Source organism: Lissotriton helveticus, chromosome 3_1, assembly GCF_964261635.1.
Source record: "Lissotriton helveticus chromosome 3_1, aLisHel1.1, whole genome shotgun sequence".
Taxonomy (NCBI): domain Eukaryota; kingdom Metazoa; phylum Chordata; class Amphibia; order Caudata; family Salamandridae; genus Lissotriton; species Lissotriton helveticus.
Window position 1 is genome coordinate 438635339 of NC_136061.1, and position 26259 is coordinate 438661597.

Genomic DNA, 26259 nt, shown 5'->3' on the forward strand with positions numbered 1-26259 from the left:
CATGATCGATTTGGTTTCATTTAGATCCCATTATTTTTTGTGTAAATATGGATTTCATTGTTTACATTGTGTAAATCGTCACTATGATGAGCTATGAAGCAAATGATTGCCGTTCTTATTTTCAGGGCTCCTTGAGAAAGGGCGATTCCCGCCCGAAATGCATTGGAGCGCCATTGTTGACATCATCTAAATGTTGAAAGTATTTGAATTATATGGATGGAATTTTGAAGTGAATACGATGAATTGAATCCACGTTCGTTAACTTCAAATGAGTTATAAATAAACAAATTGCAAACTTAGAGGAGTCTGTCTTCTATGACGAACCAGAGGGAGTGCCCACCGCTGGGATGTGCACACAAGTCGTGTGCCCACTTTGTTAATACTTAACGTAATCGGCGCAAACGGACGGTTACGCCACCAGCAGGAGCACCCTTACATGAAGGAATCTAAACCAATCACACAATTAGCAACACTACAAACCTGCTGTGCACCGCACTTATTGTTTGTTTCATAATTAACTTCTCCGCCCCCAAAGGCGGTTGCACGCATCTAAAGTTACAATGCAATATGAAGAAATTTCGAAATCAACCGACGCTAGAGCCAGCCTTCTGGTATATGGAGATGAAGAAAAAGAACGGATTTATGCCCTAATAAATGACGACTTAACACAAGAGACCACCAGCCGCACAAGAGAACAATGTGTCAAACACCTTCTTTATCTATCCAAACGCAGGATCAACCAACAACTGCACGCCAAAACCTTAATTAAGCACCATCAAGCCCTACGCATTCCCCGTGGACTTAGGATCACGTTAAAACCCTCCCTATGTAAAAACTCGAAGACCTTCCAAGAAAAATGGAACGCCATCTTGAATAAGTGCAGCCTTGATTTAATTATCCTCATAGTAGAGGAACTGTCATCAATCCTTACAGAATTAACAAATGAAATCAAAGAAGTTGAAAAGGAGCTGGAAGAATCCATCTCATCAGAAGAGTTATCCAAAATGTTAGAAGATGTAAAGACACAATTAGAGAAACACACTAAAGATATCAATGACAGAAAGATCAGGAAATTTCGACGTGATACACTCGATTACAAATTAGATGAAGTGTACACCTGGGCTGATATATATGCACAACGTCGACGTAATAAACCATTCAGTCAACATACAGACACTTCCTCATCTGGGAGTGATGTTTCCAGCCGTCCACCCAAAAAACAACACTTGGCGAAAACAGACACAAAGAACAAACAGCAACCCAACTAGAGGAAAATGCATCTACATCTGCATCTTTTTTAGAGGGAGGCCCACGCGAAACCGACGACCCAGGTGGAGCAAAAGAAAAGGACAAAGAGGCCCCAACTACACGAGGCTCCAAGAAGGACAACAAAAAGAAAGGGAATCGCTAGTAATCAACATTTCGGATACCAGATTATCAACCCACGAAATTAACCTTTTAAAAAAAGGTACATCATTCATACCGACTACTTTCACTAACCACCTTGAATTAGAGACAAGTACCTTTAAACTAACACGCAAACTGAGGCTACGTCATTTTTTCGAACATGTTCTTCCACCGGCAGCAGAAAAGAAACCGGACCAACTTCTCGGCTTGCGCCCGTCAAGCTCTTATATGCCACCGACCAGTCATAAAAGCATTGATACTTTTGAGACTTTAGTCAAACAGGATTTGGAGAAAATTAACTACAACAAAAAAATGAACAAAAAGAACATCACACAAAAAGACCATGATACCTTAAGAAAGATCGCATGAAACAAGGCGATTAAATGCATAAAAGCTGACAAGGGTGGCGCCTTGGTCGTCATCAACACCAGCATGTATCAAGCAAAAATGATCGAACACATCTCGGATCCTGATACTTATATGTTACTTGAATCCAATCCTACCAGCCAATACAAATCAACATTAACAACACTAGTAACAAAAGCGCATGAACAACAGACAATCGACGAACGCACTAAAAAGTTTCTATTGGTTGAACATCCAAAAAGTCCAACAATAACTATGCTGCCAAAAATCCACAAATGCCTAATGGATCCACCATTCAGGCCTATTGTCTCAACAAAGGGGTCCCTCCACGAGCCCGTAGGAAAATTCCTTGATCGTTACCTTCAACCTCTTGTCAAACAACTCAAAAGTTACGTGAAAGACACTACGGAGTTTCTACTTAAACTCTCCGAAGTGAGCATTAACAAGGATGACAACCTGGTATTATGTACAGCAGATGTTAAGAGTCTATACACTTCCATTCCACATGGTGGAGGAATCGACGCAGTAGAGAAGACACTCTTAAACAGCGACATCCCAGAATCCATGCAAGTCCTACTTATGGAACTAATGATATTTACGCTAAATCATAGCTATTTCACCTACAATGACCAATGGTTCCAACAGCTGTCTGGCATGTCCATGGGCAATTGCGCCGCACCTACTTACGCCAACATATACATGGCAGAGTTCGAAAAACCAAATATCTATGACAACCCCCAATGGATGAAGAATTTGCTTGTGTATGTTCGTTACATAGACGATTTATTTTTCATTTGGAAAGGCACGAAAGACAAGTTAGAGAAGGAATTAAATGAGCTCAACAACAAAGACCATCAAATCCAACTTACTTGGAACATGAATGAACAAACTATCAATTTCTTGGATGTTTCCATCACAAGGACCAACATAGGTTTGGAAACTGACCTATTTAGGAAAACAACAGACCGCAATAACACATTGCACTTTTCCAGTTTCCACCAGAACTCACTCAAACACCACTTGCCTTTTAGCCAAATGTTGCGAGTGAAACGGATCGTTTCGAACTCGGAAGTTTGCACAAAACGTCTGACTGAAATGAACCTAAGATTCACTGAGAGAGGGTACCCACCTGAAATTGTGAATGAAGCCATGAGCAAAGTCTCCAATATCACTCGTGACAAAGCACTTACAAGAGCAAAGAAAAGTGAAGACACCAGGATGGTGGTAGTATCTAAATACTCCACACTCAGTGGAAGATATAAAAAAATCATATTGAGCCATTGGAGAATCCTATCGTCGGAACCTGAATTCAAAGATCTTTTTAAAAATCCACCAATATTTGCTTACACAAGAGCGAACAATATGAGAGAGATCTTATCTAGAGACACAGCTCAACAAACAACATACAAAGGTACAAGACCTTGTCTCAACTGCAACAGTTGCAACAACATCATCAAAGGCAATAAAATAAATCATCCAATGAAGGGTACAGAAATTAAAATCAAAGTAAATGCCACGTGTGACTCTTCCAATTTAATTTACTTGTTGAAATGCCCTTGTGGGAAAATCTACATAGGAAAGACTGAAAGAAAAATAAAGATCCGTCTGAACGAACACAAGTCAAACATAAGGACCAAACAAGAGAGATCCAGTGTGGCGATGCATTTCATGGAACACAACCACAATGTGGCACAACTGAAATTTATGGTGTTGGAAATGATTGAAAAGAGAGAAGGAAAGGACAATAACAAAATCCTTCTACAAAAAGAAACTGCATGGATTTACCGTTTGCAATCCTTGAAACCATTCGGTCTGAATGACCGTATTGAACTCAGCTGTTTTTTATGAGTACCCCTTGTGGTACATATGGACACGAAACTCTTGTGCCACTGTATATTCATGTTTACAATATTTTCATATGAAGCATTTTAGTTTGAATATGTTTGTGTAACTATTGTAAATCATTTAACACATTTTCAATGACACTCCCTTCCGTCACCCCAGTGAACACACAATCCCCTTTACCGTTTTTGTAAAAACTGTCACTGAATGGCTATTTACACCACTCGATTACCCCCTTTTAAGATGGCCGTCATTTTTTTGGTCATAAGTCCTACAGATAATGTCCATTGTTTATGTTAATGGCGCTTGCAGACGCCTGAATAATACTGCATTAGTCCCTCGTCTCTGCTCATGAAAACGCAGCCGCGTTAAAACAACATCCCCACGCTCGGCGCAAGTCGCGCTAAGCCGACCATGATCGAATGATGGAGACTTCACGTACCCGCTAACACGCTTCAGTAAGTTAATACCCCGTTTGCACGTTAGCCCGCATTATCTACCCGATAACCCGCATCACCTTTACTTACCTTTGTATCATCCTCTATTGCAGCTTTCTTGAACATCGACGTTTAATTCAAGACCACGTGAGCCCCTTTTTCCTTTGAGCCTTCTCTTTTGTATGATTAGAAACTTCCTAACCCTTCAAATTCCTCTAAGCACTCGTTGTAAACCACGTTTGTTTGCTTGCTTCTTTAGACACCACCCGAGCACACCAGGACATTAAGTTCGCTTGCTTGATATTTCTGCCATCACCAGAGCACAGCATCACACTACCTTTGAGCATGATCGATTTGGTTTCATTTAGACCCCATTATTTTTTGTGTAAATATGGATTTCATTGTTTACATTGTGTAAATCGTCACTATGATGAGCTATGATGCAAATGATTGCAGTTCTTATTTTCAGGGCTCCTGGAGAAAAGGCGACTCCCGCCCAAAATGCATTGGAGCACCATTGTTGACATCATCTAAATGTTGAAAGTATTTGAATTATATGGATGGAATTTTGAAGTGAATGCGATGAATTGAATCCACGTTTGTTAACTTCAAATGAGTTATAAATAAACAAATTGCAAACTTAGAGGAGTCTGTCTTCTATGACGAACCAGAGGGAGTGCCCACCGCTGGGATGTGCACACAAGTCGTGTGCCCACTTTGTTAATCTTATCTTATTTGAAACATTTTCGAAATAAGGCTTGGTAAAATAATGTTAAATGTGCCGTGATAAATGTGTATAGTTACAATGACTTTTTATATGGTTAAACGCCATTTTCCCATTCTCTACTTATTTCCGCCTCACACACATGTGCTGCTTTTGTTTTCTGCCTAGTGAACTTTTTTTGATTCAAAATTTAAAAGTATGTGATTACACTGATATTACCCTTGCTTATTGAGCTGTATGTGACATTGAGTACTGAAATGTTTCAAAAAATTATGTCAATACAGTAGTTGTTCTGAACACTGATTTTCGAACATCCCTGCAGATAACATACATGCACCTCCACCCAAGTTCTCGCTTTTGACACGTTTTTCATTTCATTACACAATACCATACATCAAACTTGATAGTGCTTCCTATGCAAAGAACTAACTGTTATTGAGGTGATGTCTAACCACTAGCATTTTCATATATGATTACTGAACATAAAATCAAAAGACACCTTCTTACATTTAATATAATTTAATATATTTGGTTTGGAGGCTGTACAATATGTTTTTTTTAAACCTTATTCATTTTGCATCATACTATACTTACACCATTTATGTTGTATGGACTAGTAACTATGCAATTAATTTGTTTATAATATCTATACTCATATTACATAATAAACTTCGCTTCAAACCACTGCATCATTGAATAATTATTTCAAATATATACGTTCCTTCTTTTAATCCATATTCACAACTGAATTTATTGTATACTAAAACTCTATTCATGTGTTTGACGTAATCTCAACTGTACTCACTTTACATTTTCTCTTCTCAACCTGAATTATTCATGGTGCAACTCGCTAGCCTGCATGGTGTGCACTTCTCAATCAATTAATCAATCAATCACGGCATTTGTATAGCGCGCTACTCACCCGGGAGGGTCTCAAGGCGCTGGGGGAGGGGTAAGTTACTGCTGGAAAAGCCAGGTCTTGAGCTGCTTCCTGAAGGAGAGATGGTCCTGGGTTCGCCGTGGGTGGGGAGGGAGTTACAATGTCTTGGCTGAGGGGACTCAGATGAGGGGAATAGAATATTCCTACTGAATTAAAGACTCTACATTGGAACCTACTTATAGGTACCTAAATCAGCCACAGAACCCAAAAGCTCTTTTCAGAGCTACCCTACCTCTAATCACTCCAAATGATTATCTTTTTCTAACTTTTTTCACTATTTTTCACCAAAGTACGCTCCCCGGTACGCTCCCCGGTGCGCATACCGGGCGCTCCCCCCGCGAAAATGTAAATTTTTTTATTTCTTTTTTTTTGGCTTATATGGGCCTCCTAAGACCCCCTCAGAAAACCTAGAGGGTCAGGGAGTGCCTACCATGCCCCCTTCTACCCATTCCCAACGTTGTTTGTCCTCCATTTTCTGTCTCAAATCTACCGAAACACAAAATGGAGGACTCCCGTTGCGCTGCCGGTACGCGTACCGGGGCGCGCACCGGGCGCTCCCCCCCCCGCGAAAAATATATATATATATTTTTTTGCCTATATGGGCCTCCTAAGCCCCCCTCAGAAAACCTAGGAGGTCAGGGAATGCCTACCGTGCCCCCTTATACCCAATCCCAACGTTGTTTGTCCGCCATTTTCTGTCACAAATCTACCGAAACACAAAATGGAGGACTCCCGTAGCGCTTCCGGGAAGCGCTCCCAGAAAATGTTAAAAGGTAATTTACATAAAAACCACTGGAGACACTTTCACCAAATATACAATAGCTCATACTACATACCAATCCCTAACATTTTCCCAAATTTGATGGAATTCCATTGAGCCATTTAGCCTGTAGACCTCTTTAAATATCTTGAGGTAAATTACTTCACAAAAACACATCCGAAGTGTAAGAATTGACAACCAATTAAAATGTTACTTTTATTTTCTACTTTTTTTTCCTGACATTTGATTGGTTATGTACATGAATATATATAAAGAAAGAGAGGAAAACACAGCCATTTTGACTACTACTTCATGGTGTACATTTCAAAAGGATTTTCACTAATAACTTCAACTTCTTTTTCAAAGGTAAGTTGTTATTTTGAAAACTGAAGTATATTGTGCACTTAAAGTTAATATGGAAAACTTTTTCTGATAGTTATATACTATCCCTCTGTAATAGTTATAGATATAGATAGACTTCTCTGTTATAGCTATGGATGGATTTAGGCTTGTCTTGTATAATTATAAATTTACTTAGATTTCATCACATACACTATTTTATATTTCTACTTCCAGTCTGATACCATACAGTGCCCAAAGATAAATTCACTGTTAAAAACTACCTATCTAAACTTAAACTCAACAGTGCCCTATCTCTACTGATATATATATTTTTTTTATGCAAATTTCAGCCAAAATGGAAGGAGAACAAAACGTTTCATTTGAAATTGTCCTTGCAAACAGCAATGAAGAAAACATTGAACCAAATGACATTGAATTCATGGACGAATCACGAGACCATGAACTTCTACAATGTGTAGAATCTGTGGATTTCCTCCTTCAAAATGAGGACATTTCAGACACTCAAATGTTGCAAGTTATGTTCACTCAAAATAAGGACATTTGGGACACTCAAATGTTGGAAGTTATGGTCACTCAAAATAAGGACATTTTGGACACTCAAATGTTGGAAGTTATGTTCACTCAAAATGACGACATTTCGGACAGTCAAATGTTAGACGTTATATTTAATTTGGAAAATGAATCTCAAAAATAAATGTATCTTTAATAATTCAAAAATAGTTTGAGACATTATTCATTTTTATATGTAATTCTTAAACTAGTACAACATTGATTATAATGTAAAGTCAGACTTATAGTATACTGTGCAACTTTTTTGTGTTACATAGCAATTTTACTCATAGATACTTCCTTTCTCCCACTATATTATCACCAATGTGTATTTGACATACCTTTTTCATCACCTGCCTCCCGCACGGTGCGCTCCCCGGTGCGCTTACCGGGGCGCGGCTATAGATATTTTTTTAAACCCAAATAAATTACTCAAAATCCTCTGGAGCACATATCTTGAGACATACCAAAGGCACATCGGACTATCAGTCCCTACAATTTTGCCAAGTTTGGTGAAAATTCATTCAGCCGTTGGGACCCCCCTTTTATCTCGGCCCCCGCTTGACGAATCCCCCCCAAACTTTCAGGGAAGGACCGGAGCGCCGCGAGGCAAAGTTGCTGAAATTTCAGGCTGATTCCTCAAGCGGCGCCAAAGTTATTCACAATAGAATGTTGCGATTTCCCTATCGAAATCAATCCAAACTATACCTACCTATACTGGCGCCCGCCAGTAGGTAATGTTACTTTTTTATTTTTTTAAATTGACTTTGGGGCGCTCCCGGGGAGCGTACCGGGGAACGCACGGGTAACCGCAATATTACGACGCGTCTCAGGGCGCGTACCACTGAGTGTCCCGGGAGCGATATTCCCGCGAACGAAAACAACATCGTGACGTATCGCATAGATGCGTCATGCTTCATATGACGCACAACATAATCGCAACCGAAAGCACGCGATCGCATACGATCGCGGAATGTCCGGACGCGCTTACGTAACGCACCCACGGGCGCGACTACGGGCTCTTTGTAACTTCCCATGTCTTATCCTAATTCAGTTTTTCCCACAGTTCCACCCCTCTTTACTTATACTACGTGCAGGGCCGGACTGGCTACTGGGCAGATGTGTGTGCTGCCGAGCAGAGGGGTAATTTCGTTGATGGGGACCTGTGTGTGCAGAACGAAATTTGTTTTGCTTTTTTTATTACAAAGCGCACGCAGGTCCCCATCATTGAAATGAATTCACACCACGGAGAAATCCTCCCCCTGCTCGGCTGCACACACAACTGCCCGGTAGCCAGTCCGGCCCTGACTACGTGGTCTTTTCTCACCATCTCTCACCGTTCTTTATTTATCCTGGTTCCGCCCCTACCCTTCATTCTCCATTTTTTACTGTCCTTTCTTTTTCTTTTAACAGCCAGTCACATTCTCTCACTATCTCTACTTTAGTGTTCTTCCTCTCTGTTCTTTTCTTTTGCTTCTTTAGTCATTTCACTTTTCTCACTTTCATCCAATTACACCTTCTCTATTTTTTACTATGTAATTAACAATCCCTCTGTTTTCATCCTGCAGCTCTTCAGGGCCGGACTGGCTACCGGGCAGTTGTGTGTGCTGCCGAGCAGAGGGCTCATTTCGTTGATGGAGACCTGTGTGTGCAAAACGAAATTAGTTTTGCTTTTTTTATTACAAAGCGCACGCAGGTCCCCATCAACGAAATAAGCTCACACCACGCAGAAATCTTCCCCCTGCTCGGCAGCACACACAACTGCCCGGTACCCAGTCCGGCCCTGGGAACAGGGGTTACAGAGAGTGAGAGAAAGACATTGTAAGTGACTAAAAAGAGCTGAAACAGGATGGAAAAAGGAAAGTAAGTGTCAGAGAATGGGAATACAATTTAATTTACACAATCCAAAGTATAAAATAACTTCTATAACACAACATGTTACATAGTTTATTTTTGCTGTTTTCAGAATATATTGAATTTCACTTAAAACAGTGAGTTCAAATTACTCATCATATGACAGCGGGAAAAAAAAACACAATCTAAAAGATTGTGTTTTTAAAAAAAACTTAAATACTAACAAATGACAAATGTACGCTAATCTTACATTGACTTACTTTTCCTTGTGGCCAAATACTGTATCACGGACGTCCTTTTCTCATTGCAAAGTACTTGGCTGTTCACTTAAAAATCCATTTCATCGACTTTCTATAAAAAAACCTCGAAGAACATCTGAAATATTTCGAATATTTTCATATACTCCTTTTTTCAGTCATGACTCTTTACTCATTCCTGCACCTTTCCATTTGGCCAAATAGTGTCAGATGTATGAGTATGTCTTCAAATTAATTCTAAGGCACTCTGAAATGACCTTTTTCCCGACGTTCTGAAAGAAAGGCTCTACAACATTTTCTCAATATTTAACTATTTCTAAAACCATCTCTGACTCACTCATGTTCATCATTTTGTATAAAACTAATATCAATTACTATGACATCCACTTACAGTACCTATATGACAAGTCAATTTTTTATATTGCCTAGATCACTTTTACTCACAATATATTTTTAAACAGCAAAATAACCTTTATTAACTGCTCCTGTCTTCATAGGCCAATTACTTTTACCTAAATTTTGGCTGTAAAAACACTAGGTATGAATTTATAAAGCCAAAAGGCAAACGTTGTTTGAAAGTCAAATGAGTGTCGTTACATTGGGTCCAGCCTTTAGAAGTTTTTAAATAGCATGTGTAATGCCCTGATGTTGTAGAAGGACCATCATGAAAAATAATAGCTACAGTTGCAAAGGTTCTTCCTGATATCGATACCTGAGATGCCACGAAATTTTTAATAGAAGTTGTCAATTTAGTTCCATCAGCTCTACATCGTTGAAACATTAAAATGACATAGTCACCATAATTTTGTAGAAATAATGTGGACAGCATTGTAGACTTACATTGGGTACACACCATATTGTGATCCGCAGCTTTAACTAGATTATTAAAAGGCACTGATTTGCAGTCCGGTAAAGTCAAATATATAAATCTTTCAGAGTCTATTCTAGTACTAGTTGATGAAGCACAGTTATCACAGTCATGTTGCCATTGATAAGAAAGGTTAAAAAGATTTTTATATCTGCTCCTTCATCTTCCAATACATCAAACATATACATTAAAAATTCCTGACAATCCTGCTGATTTATCTGTGAAAATTGATTTTGTCCTGAACATATGTCTACAAGATTTCTAATTTCTGAAACACTTTCTATTTTTGCTCTATCACTACTACATTTCTCTAACACAGAATTCAGTAAACAGCACAATGTTTGTTCCTGATTATCGACAATCTGTTTTTGTAAATGTTGAAGAAAAAAAACAACATTAACTACTACATTAGCATAGCAGTTGACACCAGAACTGTTTTCAAACTGAAATCCAACAACATCTTCCACAGAATCATTTTTCTTTCTCTTTACAATTACACTTTTATCTACTTTTTGCCTTTTTGCTGATACCTCACTGCAATTAATCTCATTTCTTCTTTTTCGGCCTACCACATGTTTTTCAATCAGAGAATATTGTGGCAAATGTGGAGCATACTCTCTTCTTAGCCTATTGTATTCTTTAACACAATCTAGATCAGCACAAATTTTTGTTTCATCACACTCAATCAAGTACAATCCTGCTAAAGTTCTGACTCGTGATAATGCCACATATGCCATGCCCTCTTTAAACACAGAACTTCCAATGTTCACCAAAGCACTATCTACACTTAAACCCTGAGATTTATGAATTGTCACTGCATACGCCAAACAAATAGGAAACTGTTTTCGACGAACATATAAGTCTTTCACGAGCAAAAATCTAGCTGAACAACGACAAATTTGTTCTATTTCATCAATGCCATCAAATTAAATTTTTAAAACTTCAATTTCATCTCTATTCTTGTAATTCACAAAACCAACAACATGACCCATTGCTCCATTTACCAGACCTCTTTCAACATTTAAATTCCTTCTCAAAATGATACGACAAAAACCAGCAGTTTTAGATATAGTCTTCTCTAATTAATCCAATTTTGACTTTAAATTTTCATACAAAACAATTGTTGCTCCCATATGCTCTATTTTATCTGTAGCTTCCAGTTTCACTATCTCTTCATTTTCTAAATTTAACATTTTGTTGTTGAACATGGAACATTCTTTCAGAGTTGGTATCAAACATATGGCAGACTTCTTCTTGTTAATTTTCTTAAAAATATTCTCTGGAAGAATGTTTTCATTTGGGTATAAATTTGAAATTAACCGTCCATGTAAAGCTTCTTTCCCTTGCTGACTTATTTTTCCAACTCTTACATCTTGTAAAATATTTTTATAATCTTCATCCTTTGCCTGCCGCATATTTTGAAGCACTTCTGCATATTTGAAGTTTAACCATATATTAACGTTTCCAATGCTTCCTAGGCACTTCCTGGTATCTTCATGCGTGAGCTTTTTGAACACAGGTTGTCCTTTCACTGCAGTCAACTGCAAAAGATCTCCAAAAACAATAACATGTTTTCCTCCAAATAAAACATCATAGTCTGTTCTTAAAATTTCTTGCATTCTCAAATGCACAAAAGCAAGCATTATATTTGACACCATGCTTACTTCATCAATGATAAGAAGTTTCATTTTCTTCAGGACTCTCGCAACTTCGGAACACGCATCTCCAGATAGCTTGTGATATTGCAATTTGTTATCATGCTCCACTGGCATCATCAGTAAACGATGCAAAGTAATCCCTTTAATATTATGTGCTGCCAGCCCAGTTGGAGCGGTAACAACACAAGACAGCGGTGATTCAGTCCTTTTCTGCAGATAACATGCAATTGCTTTAATCAGAAAACTTTTTCCAGTTCCCGCTTCTCCACTGACGTACAGTTGGACAGGCTTAAATGATGTACATGAGCACTCTTTCTTCTCAAGACTCAATCCATGTTCAACCTGTTCTGTGACTTCGTCATATATCTGTTTTTGCTCGACGTTTAATTGTTTCACCAAATCTTCTAAATTAATTACATCCTCTTGAGCTTGCTCCATAGCTCTTTCCACCTCATCCATAGCAGTGGCAGCTTCATTTTGGATAATTGGTCCTCCTAGTGGATCCTGACTCAATGAAGCAGAACTCTGACTGCCTTGAGAACTGTCTCTCGCAATCTCTGCAGCAATTGTTGATTCTTGCTCTATTTCTTCATTCAACATTTGCAGATAATTTGGAAAAACAGGACATTCTATGGTATCCTTCGTTGCATTAAAGGAGTCTTCATAACAGAGAAAATCTCCAAGTAGTTCCTCTTCTTCACGCCATGGTTTAAACAGTTGCAAAAGAGCCAAATAATAAAATTCTCTTTTATCTGGATTATCACAACTCAATTTTCGATGATTAATCAAATGACCTTTTTTCTGTTTCACTAGACATCCTTCACATCCAATGACAGCATATATTCCATTATTGATATCTTCTCTGATGTTCCTCTTATAAATATATCTTTGCAGAACTTCATAAAGACAAGCGTTCTCAAGGTGAGGACTTCTATTTGGATAGTATGTATCCAACCTGTTTGTCTTCAAAATATCTGTACTGTCTGGTTCTTTCTCCGCCAAATACTCTATCTCTTGTACAGATTTCAAAACACGATTTCGTGTTGCAGCAAGACCTAGACTCACCCAAATGATGGTTCTAGATTTCGCATAGAGACTTGCTGACGACATTCGATCAGAACATTCATACGCTCCAATTTCTCGATGCGACAACATCTTCAGACTGTAACTGTATAATTTCTTGCTTAGGCTCTTTTCATGTGAAATATCCTCCCACATTTCCTTCAGTTCTGTCTTTTCTTTTTTTGTGATGTAAGACGTCACATATCGAGCCACAGCAATAGAGTTGTCAGCAACGAATTGAATATCCATGTTAGCATTCCACATGGACAAAATCACTGAGTTGTAGTCGTTGATGTACTTGGACTCTTCGTCTCTTTTTAAATTGTATGTATTTTTTGGTGATTTCCTCGTCACAGTATGTCGCAGAGAAGACATCAAATTATTTACTCTTCCTTTAGAAATCACTGGTCGTGGAAAGCCGAAACGACATTTTGTGTAGAACTTGTCCTTGTTTCTGAATTTTCGACGACAGTACTTTCCACAACGATGGGATTGAAAGCGTAAAACTTGTTGCCTTAAACTGTTTTCTTCCGTAGTTTTCGGAACAGCACACGTTGAATACTCTTCAATGAAACTCATCACTGTCTCATCCGAATCTGTTCCAAATTTGGGTGCATCTTTAATCCATAACAACATATGTATGTGAGGAGCACCTCTCGCTTGGTACTCCTTTCTCCAAAAGAAATCCAAAACCTCTCCAAGGGGAGGATTTTTTTTGTTGGTAATAAAAGACATCATAGCTTCAAATCTATGATTGAAATATCTGCATACATTCACTGGATACAAAGAACACAGTTCTCCAGGTGTTTTGAATTCAATATTTTGTATATTTACATTTGCCTCTCGTAGAAATTGAAGTAAGTCGTCCCATGCATACTCGGCACAGCTAAGAGTGAGGAACCATGTAGGAGTTCCTAAGTTTCTTAGCATACAATTCAATTCCCCATGACGACGGTACCAATACTCGTTTGTACCACGCTGACATGCCATGAGATTGATTAGATGAGATTCTAAAATATTATCTTGCAAATTCACTTTCTCCATAAAGTCCCTCGCCGAAACATTTTGCAGATGTCCTCCACTTTTCAGTATATGGTTTACTGCATAAGAAAGACCAGACAAGTCACTTTCATACAGTAGATGAAATAAATAGGGAATGCATTGACGAAATCTTGGATCTTCAGCATATAATCTTATAGTTCGATATTCAGACGCTGGAATTTGAAGTGGTCGATCGTCATATCGTCCACCTCGACCTGTTGGAAATAGCTGTGGAAAACAACGAGCTTCCAAACTTTTTTCCCATACACTAATGGGACTTCCTTTTGCTGCTTTCATTTGAAACAATTCAATTGCATTCCCCATTACTTCTTTGGAATGCAAAGGAATAACTGTATAATGTTCATATATTTCTTCACTTCTACACACATCAACTTTTTCAATTTGGCCGCCTGAACAATCACTGTCTTCATCTGCAGCTGTTTCCTCTGCTGCAACACTTACATCTTTGTAATACTCATTGTTTTTGACTAAATACAACGTTGCCTTTTTGACTTTCCTAACATCCACTAAATCTTGCCAGATTTTTTTACTCTTTGTCGGAACCCCATTAACTAAAATAACCAGAGGTTCCTCTTCTACTTTTTCTATACCAATTGTATCAATATTTTTCTTGAAATCTAGAGGCAAATAAACAACTCTTCCCTTTAATCCTCTCTGCAAATCTGTAGGAGGCAATTTCCCTATCTTAGGCTCCATGCGAACAATTGCCTGAAAAGGATGGACACATTGAATCAAAATAGACTCATATGTATTTAAATCCATCAATTCACAGGGAATGTCTACCAACTCCAGATTATTATGAACAGCTCTAGCAGGCATTCTGTTTTGATTTAATTTATCATAACAATATTTACAAATACGCTGATCAGAACTCAAATCAAAACAATTCTCCACCCACAAATAAGTAGCAAAATCCTTCCACTCATAATTATTCATCTTTTCACTTTTTACGTATAAATCAACTAATCTAGTTTGATGCTTATAATGACTGCGTCGACAACACACACAAATAAAATTCGGCCTTTCACTTGATTTCACCTTAAGCCTGTTAATTTCCTGCTCAAACTTTTCTATATTTGAAATCTGTACATTCTCTTCCACATTACCTTCAATTGCTGTGTCAATTTCTACACTGTCCTCTTTGTCACCAAAATAACAAATCTCAATTTCTTCACAAATCTTCTTCACATCTAATTCAGTTCCATGCAAAAGAGCACTGTTTAATTGTTTAAGCTTAAGTGCTGGACTTTTTGCCTAATACAACATTCTCACTAATTTCCTCATTTTGGTATGATGCACTGCTAACATCCTAAAATGATGAAAAACACTCTGACATACTTTTCTAGAAAGACAAGCTAGTGAATGGCCTGACAAACCTGTGTTTTCTCTCACTCTGCAAGGATCTAAGTCTTGCAACAACTTCACTTTCTGCTTTAAACTTTTCTTACTATATGTACGTAAGAAATTACAAAACAAATCAATTGATTCCTGTCGCACACTACAAATACGACTACACTTCCAAGTGTACACTGGACCCTTAGTACGTCTCCCTAAAACTTCATCAGTTAACACATCTTCTGGTTCTCTAGCCACAAGTTTCGCTTTTTCAATCGGACAACCGTCTTTCACTTCATACGCTCGACCACTGGTGTCAACTGCATGCACTAAATCCTTATCCTGGAAGTAACTCTCCTCATTAAAAAATGGCTCACAACTTGAACTGTGCATCCATTCTCCAACTTTACAAAAATTAGTCCGATTAATTACTCTTTTCCATCTACTGTTTGATTTGAAAACATCAATTGTCTTGTTAAGTGTCCTAATTCTATTGATTATTAAAATAAATAATTTTTTCTTAACTTCAAAAGCCTGATCAACAATCTTCTCTACACTTTTCTTTTTCTTATAAAATGCAGCTCTCTGTTTACCTTTCCTAATGTTTTTTAACAAAGTTAAAACCACCCTATTCCGAAACATTTGTTTACGAATGTCTCTAAACTGATTCTGCCTTCTATTCCTATACATATTTTTCTCTCCTGCTCCAGTTGTAGAATTCTTTGAGGTTCTCTCCTTCCTTTTTGAATTCACTCTCTCATTGTCTTTTTCTACATGCTGTCCATCTTTTTTATTTAAAGTACATATGCTCCGTATAAAACACTTAGTTCTCTTACCAGGAGCTTTGTTCCTGTTTTTTGAAGTATTTGCTGTGGAAGACTGCTGTAATTCCGTTGCTCTTTTTGATTTTTGACGGTTGTGCTCTTTTCTTCGCCTTTCTCTTGAAGGCATTTTGAGTTACTTCTCAAATCTTGATTTCAATCTGTGTTAAAGAAAAAAATTACACATTATAGAACACTATTACCAAACAACAAAGCAATGATAAAAAGCAAACGGTCTATTCAGGGTTACAAATCAAGTCAAGATATTCCAGGGGTACAGTAGAGGTGAGGCCTGTATTGAAGAGTGTAGTGGAAGACAGCTCTGTCCAAAGTACAAAGTGTGTCCAGGGCCAGACTGGCTACCGGGCAGTTGTGTGTGCCGCCGAGCAGGGGGAGGATTTCTGCGTGGTGTGAGCTCATTTCGTTCATGGGGACCTGCGTACGCTTTCTAATAAAAATAGCAAAACAAATTTCGTTTTGCACACACAGGTCCCCATCAACGAAATGACCCCCCTGCTCGGCAGCACACACAACTGACCGGTAAGCAGTCCGGCCCTGCCTATGTCTAAGAGTCCAGTAGGGGATAGACTTCATGAACTCTACTCCACTGCACTCTTATACAAAGGCTTCACAACCTATGCTTACAGGGAAAGACCTCTCTCCCACTACAGTCTTGAACATAGACCTCACTTCCTCTGTCCCTCTAAACATGCCTCACCTCATCTCCACAATCTACTTCCTAATCTCCGGTGAAACAGGTGACATGATTGTGAAAAGATAAATTTTTTTAATGTAAACATGCACATACAATTTATTCTTTCTAAAAAATGTAAAACACATTAATTCCCACTATAAATGTTTCAGTAGTGTAATGAAAAGCTTATACATTTCACCTCATCTATATTTTTCAAATTTTATTCTAAAAAAACATTTTGAGGCCTAAGCAGGACTGCTCATATGATGAAGCCTGTCGAGGGGAGCACAAAATGTGATGCTTCTATCCAAGAATGCAGTGGACAGGACTAAACTGGAGTACTGTGCAAAAAAAAGATGAGCCTCATTTATAAAACCCTGTGTCAGTTTTGCACTACTGATGTGTCATTTTTTGTGACGCATTGGTGACATAATGCCTTGTTGCACCATATTTAAAAAGTGACGCATGTAGGTAGATGCGTCATTTTTTAAACCTCAGCGCCACATTATACCTCTGTCAGGTGCAAAGTACACAGAGGGGTCATTTCTCCACAAAAAGCCTCGTATTAGTGACGCAGTGAAATCTATGAGATTTCACTGCATCACTTTTACGACACTATTACATCAAACTATTGCACCTGCCACACAGCAGGCATAAGACTGAAGCAAACGCTTTCACATACAGCTTTCCCCATGTCATACGATTCTGACACCTAAGCAGCAGTACAGATGAGATGAACCCTGTCCAGGGGAGCACAAAAAATAAGGCTTGTGTCCAAGGGACAAATTTATGTTGGGAATGCGCCACGTTTGCATCACGCAACTGCGGCGCAGGACCGGACTGGCTACCGGCCAGTTGTGTGTGCTGCCGAGCAGATAGGATTTCTCCGTGGTGTGAGCTCATTTCGTTGATTGGGACCTGCGTGCGCTTTGTAATAAAAAAAGCAAAACGAATTTCGTTTTGCACACACAGGTCCCCATCAACGAAATAACCCCCCTGCTCGGCAGCACACACATCTCCCCGGTAGCCACTCCGGCCCTGGGGTCATTTCGTTGATGGGGACCTGTGTATGTAAAACGAAATTCGTTTTGCTTTTTTTATTACAAAGCGCACGCAGATCCCCATCAACGAAATGAGCTCACACCACAGAGAAATCCTCCCCCCTGCTCGGCAGCACACACAACTGCCCACTAGCCAGTCCGGCCCTGGCGTAAACGTGGTGCATCCCTACGACTCATTTACAACGTGACGCGTCTACACAGATGCGTCACGTTGTAAATCCCTGCGCCATGAGAAGACATTCCTGCGCAGGGGGGCGTTCCTGCGCGCGAACACCTCCTAAAAGTGGCTGAGTGAAATCTATAAGATTTGACTCAATCACTTTCAGGACTATGCTGCGTGAAAACCCTGCGCGGCGTACGTCTTGACGCAGCATTGTGAAGATGGGGCATCCCCGAGCCTTGCTAGAGCTGAGGCGCGCTTGCGACGCAACTCCAGCAATGCACCACCTTTACGGCACAGATGCGTCACGCATTCCATTTCAGTATTGAAAACTCATTCCTACCAAACATTTCCCATAAAAATGAAACAAGCCAACAGCAAAGAAACTCAGTCTGCTTCCCAATCTGAGGTAAAACAGATAACATGTTTGTAAAACATTCAAATATTTTCATGTAATTAATAACACTCTTTTTTTTCCTTTTTAAAAATGTTAAAGCCATGGAATTGCACTAAAATCGTTTTTCAATCAGAGCCGGACTGGCTACCGGGCAGTTGTGTGTGCTGCCGAGCAGGGGGGTCATAACACCACGGAGAAATCCTCCCCCTGCTCAGCAGCACACACAACTGCCCGGTAGCCAGTCCGGCCCTGTTCTCAATTATCATTTTAGGAACAGAACACAGGTCCTATGTACAACCATTCATTTTCACTACTGAAACCCATTAATTTGCACTAAAATCGTTTTTCAATTACCATTTTAGGAACAGAACACAGGTCCTATGTACAACCATTCAACTACACTACTGAAACATCACTATTACACAAAATACAAATCCTCTATTTTACAGATATAGAAATCATGCATCAGGGCCGGACTGGCTACCGGGCAGATGTGTGTGCTGCCGAGCAGAGGGGTCATTTCGTTGATGGGGACCTGTGTGTGCAGAACGAAATTTGTTTTGCTTTTTTTATTACAAAGCGCACGCAGGTCCCCATCATTGAAATGAACTCACACCACGGAGAAATCCTCCCCCTGCTCGGCTGCACACACAACTGCCCTGTAGCCAGTCCGGTCCTGCCATGCATTTTCAAAAAAATCAAAGAAACCAACAGCCAAGAAAATCAATGTGCTTCTTAATCTGAACTTTCTATCCAAATGAATCATAACTCACCTTTACGAATGCTTTAAGAGATTCAGAACAGTGTCAGATACACACACCAATATTTCTTTAGCAGAGCAAAAGGTATGGTCTCCAGGCACTGCAAACCGTAAAGGCACAGAAAACCTCTAATTCTACACACATATTGCTCATGGTAACCAATCAAAACTCTTCCCTCTGTATTTCCAAACCAACACCCTTCCCCCCTCAGCCCTTTCTACCTGTTACCATAGCAACTCCCTCCTCACTGAGCTCTCAGGGTTAAAAGTTTATTCTACAATGTTGCAAATCACCTTAGCAAGGGTGTTTGACCTGCGAACACACCAGCTTATCTGGTGCAAGGTTTCTTTAAATGACTTTTTTTTAACCATTCAAATTACTTCTTACACAGAACACAGCCATGCACCGTAACTTTCAGTTTTCAACTATCTCATTCCACCAATCATTGTTTCTGATTCAAGAGCACTGAAAGTCTCTATTTTTTTTTTGCAAACTCCTATTGTTCCAACTGCCATTTCTTTCCCACACTTCATCTGACTGCATCAGAATCTCCTCTCACCATGTATTCTGTCTGGATTATTGGACATAGCTATATCCACTGGGCTCAAAGGTATGCAGCTAACAGAAATTTCCACAACCTTGATTTAACAAATGTGAACATTAAATGGATTGGCCAGAGAGGATTAAAATGTCACCAATTGATTCCATTGGTGAAAACCTTTTTGCATTTGCCACACCCCGACCTCTTAATTGTGTACTGTGGAGGAAATGACTTGGGCACTTTGACTGGGGTAGGTTTGGAAATGCTTTTAAAGGACACCTTTGAGCAATTGATGGCACTTTTTCCTCAAACTGCCTTGGTATATTCTAATATATGCCAAAGACAGAAATGGAAGTGGTCCAACCAATTTTGTCCACAATTTGAGAAAGCACGGAAACCTGTGAATAAATCTGTTTCTGCTTACATGAGAGACTATGGAATGGGTTCAATATACAATAATAACTTGCGTTACAACATGCAAGATATCTACAGAGGAGATGGTGTGCACTTCTCAGATGAGGGGAATAGGATATTCCTCCTGAATTTAAGACTGTGCATTGGTACCTACTTGTAGGTACCTAAATCAGCCACAGAACCCAAAAGCTCTTTTCAGAGCTACCCTACCTCTGATCACTCCAAATGATTATCTTTTTGTAACTTTTTTCACAATTTTTCACCAAAGTACGCTCCCCCCCCCCGCGAAAATTGAAAAAATTATTTTTTTGTTCCGCCTATATGGGCCTCCTAAGCCCCCCTCAGAAAACCTAGGGGGTCAGAGAGTGCCTACCGTGCCCCCTTATACCCATTCCCAACGTTCTTTGTCCTCCATTTTCTGTCTCAAATCTACCGAAACACAAAACGGAGGACTCCCGTTGCGCTTACCGCCTACCCTACCTCTATTCACTTTAAATTATTATTTTCCTGTTTCACTGTGTTTTTCCCGTAGTACGCTCCCCAGTACGCTCCCCGGTGCGCGTACCGGGCGCTCCCCCCGCGAAAATCGAAAAAAATAAATAAAAATGTTTTGCCCAGCGGGCCCCTTTTATGGCCCCCACATCAAATTTAGGGGGTCAGGGAGGGTCTACCCTGCCCCATTTTGGTCATTTCCCCCTTTGTTTTTTGCCACCTCTTGTGTCTCGATCCTACCGAGACACAAGATGGCGGCCGCTGCGGACTGTTTCAAATGTTTACAGACACCCGAGAGCCAATCAGCTTTCCGTACGCAAGTCGCGTATCGCGCCCGGAACGCGCCCCGGTACGCGTACCGGGGCGCGGCTATAGATATATAAATTGTTTTGAACCTAAATTACTTAAAATCCTCTGGAGCACATATCTTGAGACATAGCAAAGGCACATCGGGCTACCAGTCCCTACAATTTTGCCAAGTTTGGTGAAAATCCATTCAGCCGTTCGAGCTAAAAGTGCGACAGACCGCCCTATGGAAATTAACATGGGGAAAACACGTTTTGGGACCCCCCTTTTATCTCGGCCCCCGCTTGACGAATCCCCCCCACACTTTCAGGGAAGGAGTGGAGAGCCGCGGGGCAAAGTTGCTGAAAAATTCAGGCTGATTCCTAAACCGGCGCCAAAGGTATTCCAAATAGAATGTTGCAATTTCCCTATGGAAATCAATCCTAACTATAACTACCTACTGGCTACCGCCAGTAGGTAATATATATATATATATATATATATATATATATATATATATATATATATATATATATATATATATACTGGAAACAGCATATTACATGCCAGCAGCAACCATCCGCAACATGTGATTAATAATGTCCCATATGGAGAATTGGTGCGGGTCAAGCGAATAAGTAGTACCCCTGAAATATTTGAACAAGAAGCCAGAAACACCATTGATAGGCTTAGAATCAGAGGGTACAGTGATAAGGTTTTGAATAGTGCCCTGAGAAGAAGTCGAGATAAATCTAGAGAATCTTTACTCAGATCTGAGACACCAAAACCTACTATAGAAAACAGTACTCCGCGCTTGATTCTAACCTATAGCAAGCAGGAAAAACAAATTAGGTCCATTGTCAGAAAACACTGGCCTATTTTGATGACAGATGGTTTTTATAGTGAGGTATTACAAGTTTCACCAACGATAACCTATAAAAAATCACACAGTATGCATAAAAGCCTAGTGAAATCCAGCCCAGAATCAGGTGGTGGCAGCACCTGGCTCAAGTACAAAGGTTTTTTTAAATGCTCCACATGCAGGGCGTGCAAGTTTGGTGTGAACACCACTCATTACAGCACGCCTTTCTGTCCCACCAGGAAGGCTATTCGGGGTAACTTTAACTGTCATAGTGAGTTTGCAATATATGTCCTGACATGCACCTGTGGACTGCGAAATGTGGGCAGCACGAAGCTACAGGTGCATGTCAGGATCTTGCAACACTTGCGTGCAATAGTGAACAACGACAGTGCGTACCCAGTGGCACGCCACTTTAAATCAACACATAACAATGATTTGTCACAGCTGACTTATTTTGTTATAGATGTGGTGGCCCCTCTCAGTCGGGGAGGTGACAGAGAGGGATTCCTAAGAAGAAAAGAGACAGAGTACATAGTGGAGCTGGATAGCAAATATCCTAATGGGCTTAATACGACTGAAGATCTGCATCATCTTCTATAATCATTCACATTTTGTATGTTGTGTTACGTAGTATATAAGCAATATGCAACATGAATTAAATCCTGATGAGGATTCTTATTTTCTTTATCCTTCAAGGGCCTTCAAGGATTATGAAATACAGTACGTAACATGAGAACATTAGCAGCATTAAGTTGTACCTATGGGGAACTAATCGTGCGAATTACATCTTCCACGACAATGAACTGATAACAAGCTGAGAATTCTGTTAACCTCTCATCCAACGAATATGTATAAATCAAGAGAAGAGCACGTTTATTATTATTTACTAAACACAAAGGTTTCTTTGTACTTTGTTGTTTTTTTAATTGTCTAAATCACTTAAATATGTATTGCCACTTAGGGTTAAAGTATGGACTATAGGGGAAATGTGAATATATGTAATTTATGAAATATTTTGTTCTCAGATACCTACCATTTAGACCAGCCATTAACACCAGTTTAGTATTTTTTCTATGCAAAAATATCTAGTTGTATATATCTGTAGATAGTGTATATAGTTGTATAGGAATATAATATATGTAAGTATTTGTATATAAGAATCGCACATATATATATTTTTTTTTAAGTACATGGATAATGTCTTTGAATTGGGGTAGTTTTTTGGATTTGGTCTATAGGAGGTGAGATTATAACCCTTGTATGATGGATTGGACAAGGAGTGATTTATGAGAACATTTTTGTTTATTGCATTCATGCAGTTATATATTTTTTCTTTCCCTTTCCCCTGTCTTTAAGTTGAAGGATGGTGGGTGCGGTGAAGTATTTTATTTATGTTCATGCACCATGTGATTCACTTTGGAGGTGGAGCACTGCTAAGAAAAAAATGTATTTAAATGTGTGCTGACCAGGTGTATGGTGTGTGATCAAGAGCACTTGTTGCTCGAAACGCGTCGCCTGAGAGGAGAATAAAATCTACCTTACTGCAGCCTGGGGTCCGTGTCTTCTATATGCAGGAGCTTTTTTGCGGTGTTGAAGACTTGGTTTATATGTGAGATTAAATTTTGTGAAACCCTATCTTTGGAGTGCTGCTTCCTGTTTCCCGAGTATTGCGGGGAGGGACTGTTGGAGCGGATATTGTTGTCGGGTGCACCCCCGACTGGCAGGCACCCGCCTTGGAGTGCAACAGGCTGGTGTGAGTGGAGCTTTCATATATATATATATATATATATATAAATATAAACAATATTTTTTCAGACATAGAGTGACGCATAAATTATGCAAAAAAAAGCAGAGGACTCTGGGTTGTTCCCAAGTTTAGATGAAAGGCAGCTCCTGTATAGAGCACTCTCAACACGAGTGGCAATAAATGTGCTCACCTCAAATGTTTGCTTTTTTATCAAACATTTTAAGCATAGGATTAGCACAGTGCTATACACAATTAATCCAACAAAGTCTTTTGCCATTTCTACAGAGCAATCTTTAAGCATTTAATTAGCCCAGTGCTATCCGTGACGAGCTGTAAAATGACAAAAGCCATTTACTACTCCAGGCACAGCATTACAGCTTTGGATTGGCAAAATACCATCCAAGCCATCCTGAAATGAAAAAAAGCAACCCCTGATATGTGTTTCGCTGTCATTACAGCACTACAGAGAGGTTTAGTTTTGCTAAGACACAAGGGAGCACCCACCATAAGTCAAAGTAATAACTTTGAAGGCATAGAGTGAGGCTTAAATTATGCAAAAAAGAAACAGAGAACTCTGGGTAGTTCCCAAGTTTAGGTGGAAGACAGCTTCTGTATAGAGCACCCTCAACACCAGCGACACTCTAAATTTGCTCACCTCAATAGTCTGCTTTTCTATCAAAGTTTTTAAGTATAAGATTAGCACAGTGCTATCCATGCAGAGATAGAAAGGGACAAAGTCTTTTGCCATTTCTACAGCAAAGCGTGTCCCCCCTACCGCCCTGTGGGCAGCCACCTCCCCGGGGCAATCATTTATATTATGGAAATGCGGGGGCCCTCGCACCTCCCCAGCAGCCCCGGGGACCACCACCTCCCCAGGGCTCAATGAATAGAATGTATGGGGTCCATTGCAGACCTCCCTAGGGATCAAATCATATAATGGAGGGGAGCCATGAGTCCCCCTCCTGAAGACATACATGGCCCTGGGAAATGCTACCGCCCCCGGGCCAGCTCCTGCTATGTCCCAGGGTGCCCTGCCCCAGGACATAGCTGCTGGCTATGACTTGACAGGAGCTTTAGCGCTCCAGCCAAGCCATAGCAAATGCTGCACTTCGAGCAAGTGAAAGCACGAAAAATGCTCTTACTTGCTTGAAGCAGAACATAATTGCTTTTAGACAGAGGTAGCTGCATGTTCAGCAACCCTCTATGTCTAAAAGCAATGCTGGCTCCAGCAGGACACGGAGAGCCAGCAGGGACCACTTGTGTCTTCAGGCTCCCCTGTGGTCCCCAACAAAGTAACTGGCTGCCCTGGGTGGGACCAGGGTACCCAGAGCAGAGGCCAAGCCCAGGGACCCCTCTATTTATTTTATATTAAAAACATTTAACAAAAAGGCTGGATCCCCTCTTTTAATTTAAAAAAAACACTTAAATAATAAAGGCTGGGCCCGAGTGATGGAGCCCCTGGTGCTGAAATGAGCCCAGTGAGGAGGGCTACCTGCCCTTTCCCATTCATAAAGGCTTAGCCTCAGGGATGGGCCCCAGAGAAGGGGGGCACACAGTTCCCCTCCCCTAATAAACTTTAAAAAAACAAGACCTGCAAGTCACCGGAGGCTCCACCCCCTTTCTGCACCACCCTCCTGTGCACTACTGGTTGGCGGATGAAGTGTTCTTGGATGCTGAGGGACCTTGGGGGCCAAGAAGCCCTCCTGGCACCTCCAGTACGTTCTACACAGCGGGACTCCTGAGAGCTGGTCAGAGACCTGTCCCCTTTCTTCAACACTCTGCAAACGTGACTACTACTTAAAAACACAAAGAAATTCACAAAAAAACAAGGATTACAAAGACATTATAGTTAGGAATTAGCATTTAAAAAACCTTAGAAATTCACTGAATCGAACAAAGGTTACAGGGGCGTTATAGTTATGAAAAGGAATAGAAAACATAGAAATTCACAGAAAAAAATAAAGGTTGCAGGGACTTCATAGTTAGGCTCATGTTCCACTCATACAAAACACGTGTAATTGAGCTGTTATAGCTAGATGAGTTAACTATAACACATGCCCCACAACTCTGGCATCTCAAATGATATCACTGATGACATCATCCACAGAATCATTGATGTACCCACTCACACCCTAATAGAACCTTTCATACAAGCACTCCCACTGCTACATAGCCATTCACAAACCCATTCACAAAGCCATACCACTACATAAGCCACTCATATACCTACTCACCCACTAATATAGCCACTGACATATCTACTCATACACTCATACAGCCACTCAAACACTGAGTAAGTCGCCCATAGAGCTACACACATACCTAGTCACTCACCCATACAGTCAATCACACAGCCCCATTAGATACAAACACACCCACTCACTTACTCATACAGATAATAACACATAATCACTCACCTATAGAGTCACAGACACAAGCACAAACTCACACATACAGCTACTCTCACATACACTTATTCACCCATGCAGTCACTCATATACCCCATCACTCACCTATTTTGCCTTTCACATACCAAGTTA